A 4655-nucleotide genomic window follows, 5' to 3' on the forward strand; every position below is an offset into this window, starting at 1 on the left:
GTTTATATTATAAATTAATTATTTAAGTATTAAGTAAATTAATCTTCATGGCTATTTAGTGGGGATCTCATTCCCCATCCTACTCCATATAGGTACTAAATAATCGAAACTTTTCCTCATTCATATGAGGGCCAAAATAGTCCACATCCTCGTGTAAGTAGGTTTTTTAATTGGTTTCAAATTGTTGTTGCAATCATTGCTAGCTAGTATCCTTCAATTACATATTTTCCTAGCTACTTTTGTATTTCAAATTAATGAAATTAAATTATAGGTTAAATTATATGTAGGTTGTATTACTAAAAAGATAGTTAAAATTTACATTAGTATAAAATACTCAAATAAACCAAAGCCATATAAATATTACATAAATTATTCAAAATAAAAAATATTATATAGATGTCTCTATTTATGTAATTATATAAATTGAATTAGGCATTGTTAAATTACGAATTATAACAGTAAATCGAATTATCTATATCAGTTTAATAGAATTTAGGGTAAATCGATGCAAGTAGCTTTGATTTATTAAGGAAGTACATTATTTTGAGATCACCTATAGTAAATTGATATACGCTATATCGATTTAGCCCACAAATTTTTGCACATGGTAAATTAAATTGAGTGAATTCGAATTACTCATAGTAACTCGACACATGATAATTCGGTGTATATATATATATATATATAGATAGATAGATAGACACACGTGCTTTCCATGTAATTTTATGAGTCCTAATTCTATTTATATATATACGTACTTCAATGTAAATTGACTCACCCTCATTATACGTGCTTTCCATGTAATTTTATGAGTCCTAATTCTATTTATATATATACGTACTTCAATGTAAATTGACTCACCCTCATTCAATTTACACACAAATCTCTATATATAGAATTCGAATTACTTTTCACCACACCATACTCCACAAAAGTCGAAAATCCAGAGAAGGTAAGGTAAGGTATACTACAAGGTTGATATTGTGGAAATAGAAGATGACCTAAATCAAATCTATCGGTTGGATAGAATTGTTCATATTGCTAGTAGTGTGTATAAAGAAATTAGTAAACGAAATTTAAATTTTTTTTCTTTAAGAAATTAATAATTATTAGTGATATTAAATCACTTAGAAGTTGATTATTAGAAATATTAGTGTCACAACCCAATGAACCATGACCGGCGCTCAAGAAAATAGTTCCCTAGCAAGTCTAGAGGGTCAACAGAATATCGAATTTCAACATGGAGCAAGTGGTGGCAAGTTACTGCATCTACCCATGGAAACTCGTGTCTCAGATAATTCAAATTCACAAGTCATATGAATATTTCAATCATAATTCATCAATTCATATCTCATTAAATCTCAAATTCATCATTATTCTCATCATCATCACTATCATCATCTCATTTAATATAATCTCAATATTTACTTATCTCAACTTCAATCACAACTCTCAACATATTCATCAATAACTCTTCAAAATCCTACTACACACCCCTTATCATTTACCGGGTGAGACTTGGGCAGTTACATACAGCTTGTGGGTATAAAGTCTCTAAATACGACACTCTAGACTCGAGGTCAAGGTTGTATACTAATTCAAAATAAAACATAATCTTTCATAGCTAACAACAATCTAACTTAACACCGCATAATCTCTTCAATCTCATTAAATAATTTGTCACGACCCAAAATGAGTCATGACCGGCGCTCAGGAAAATAATCCTATAGCAAGCCTAACATATTCATATATAAGTTGAATAAGAAAGTTACAAATATTTTACAAGTTTTAAAATAAATAATTATACATTTTTAACAAAATTAAAATAATTAAGAATGGTTGGATCCTGACTGTGACATATAGAGCATATACATTTAGGAACTCAACAAAGAATAGGTACTCATTGCAATCGTGACTCTTGAATAGAAAGTCTCACGTAGTCAAGTATTTGTTCTTGGAAAATATTACATCTATAATCCACATGAAACCATATAAACATTATTATCAAAGTAATTTTAATTAAAAAATAGTAGTTGATAATAATAAGTGAATCAATAAGGGAGTTCTCATACAAAAATTAAATTAAAAGTCCGCACTTAGGCGACTCCACCTCTAAGGGTAGCCCTTTCTTCTCGTGTCTCCGTACGAAATAACAGATCCAACGTGTGGCCTACACATTAGGCTAGCTAAGGTCTGAGTCAGATGCATCTAGGTTAATGTCATAACCGCCGTTAACTATGATTTTCTAATACGAGCCTCCCAAACCAATTCAAAACATATAATTTCAAATATAACCAATTGGTCTTTCAAATATATACAGTATCAAATCAAATCAAAGAATACTTTTTCATCAAAAATTCTTTTCAATTATATGAAATGTCGAATATACTTTACAAATTCAGAGTATAAAAGTGAGTATCAACAATACTTCAATGTTCCAAAAATACATATTCAAATAAAATCGAATATTCTAAAATAATACAAAACTTCATCAAATATGTATACAGTCTCATGTGCAGATTGAAAATATGAATTTCACAGAAATAAATATTTAGTTATAATAAATCCATTATTAAAATCAAATTCCAATCCTTTGTTGGTAACTTGTGAGTATAGTCATAAATTCAAGCCGTATATATAAAAAAAATATAGATGTAAAGCTAAATAATTATAAATATAAAGCCTACTCACAACTTGGTCCTAAGGGACCGAAGAGACCGAGTCCAGAGTGCCAAATTAAAAGGTGAGAAAGGTTGGAAAAGAATAGAATGAAAGAGCAGAGAATTTGGACCGAAACAGTGACAGTAACTTCCACAGCTACATCGCAGATGTAATCATAACATCAACAGCTCCAACCGTTCTATGACAGCACCATTACCAGTACTCAAGATAATTTCTAGCAGAAACACAACAAAAGTAGAGTAATAGTACTAAAACAGAGACATATATTATCGCAATTAAAACAAGAGCATGTAAGAAAAGAACAAAATGTAGCAGAGTAAAGGTGGAAGCATTACAGTTTCACAAATGGAGTCAGAACAAGAGAAAATGGTGCTGATTCAGAGAGAAGAATGAAGGGGATATAGGGCTGAGCAAGACCAAAACAGGGACTGAGACGGTTCATTAGCAGTTACGTCGATGATGCTCCCTTGACGACAAGCTCCGTTGAGGGCAACAGCAGACACGACGATGGTGAACGGCTCCTCCATCGCAACTCTCTTCTCCCCTTCTCTGGCTAGCTCAAATTCTCCCTCTTCATCCAGCAATGACGACGGCCTCCAACAGAGACAGTGGCGGCCTCAACGGTGATGGCTTGTCCGCGACGGAGGCAACCCCCCTCTTTTTCCCTCGTCGCGGTTCTTCCTCCTCTGCGAACCCCCTTCTCTCTCTAAGAAGCTCACTCATTCGCTCTCTCAAGCTTAGCAACAGCTCCCTTCGACAGCGACAAGGCACGACAACGCTGGAAGACGCCTCCTTCTCTTTCTCTCTCTCGCATCTTGGTTCTCTTCTACCTCTTTTTTTTTCTTTCTTTCTTTCTCAAGTGTGTGTGTGTTAGAATAGGGTTAGTATAGATAAAATTAGGGTTAGGGTTGGGAAGACAGAATAAGGGTAATATAGAAATTTTAATAAAATTAGATGGTTGGTTAGTAATAAAAGAAATCAAATGTAAAATGTTCTAAAAAAATTCAAAACATTACAATTAGAATATCTAAACTTCAAGTAGTAGTTAAAGTATTATTCATTTAGGGGCAGTAGTGTGTTAGAAGATTGGTAGTGATATTAAACCGTTTAGGACTTGAATATTATAATGATTAGAATCTTTAAACCTCAAATAGTAGTAGTTAGAGTATTGATATAGGAATAGTAGTGTGTTAGAAAACTGAAATCACAAATGCATATTGGATAAGGGGTAACTAAGTATGTTGACGAGTAGATTTAATAGGTTTGGTTAGGATTTGTGATTTTTTATTATTACAAGTTTAACGAGGTTAGAAATTTTGTGGAGTTTAATTTAATTTAACTTAATTTAAGTTAATCTGGATTTCAAGCTTTGGATTATGTAGGCAGCAGAAGATTATCAAGATCTAGAATGATTTAATTTATTCAAAAATTTGAATTATCAAATGGTAGATTAACGAGGCACTACAATATTAGTTATATACTAAAGGGTTTGACTGTGTGCCGTAAATTGTAGGTTAACTATATTCCGTTAGAATTTAATTTAATTCTGGTTAAAGTATTTTTCGATTAAAATTATATGTTTTAAGTGATTGTTGTTTTCTAAAGTGTTATGATTCTAAGAGAATTTTTTCAATGTCATGCAGCCCCACCACTATATCACGAGCATAAGGAGGCAGCATGGCATGCCGTTAAACGATACGATTACGTCGTACCTGCAGATGACTGGCTTGGCCGATCTTGCGAGGCTCAACGACTACTGGTTTAGGTTGGATGAGCCATTAGTGAGTGCATTTGTGGAGAGATAGCGTCCGAAGATGCATACATTTTACCTGCCATTCGGTGAGTGCAAGATTAAGCTACAGGATGTAGCCTACCAACTAGGGCTCCCGATCAACGGACAGTATGTCAGCGGATGTCTGACGAAATTCGAGCGGTACATCGATGGTGGTCGTCCGGCATGGGTTTGGTTCGAG

This window comes from Arachis ipaensis, chromosome B09 (assembly GCF_000816755.2).
Source record: "Arachis ipaensis cultivar K30076 chromosome B09, Araip1.1, whole genome shotgun sequence".
NCBI classification, from domain to species: domain Eukaryota; kingdom Viridiplantae; phylum Streptophyta; class Magnoliopsida; order Fabales; family Fabaceae; genus Arachis; species Arachis ipaensis.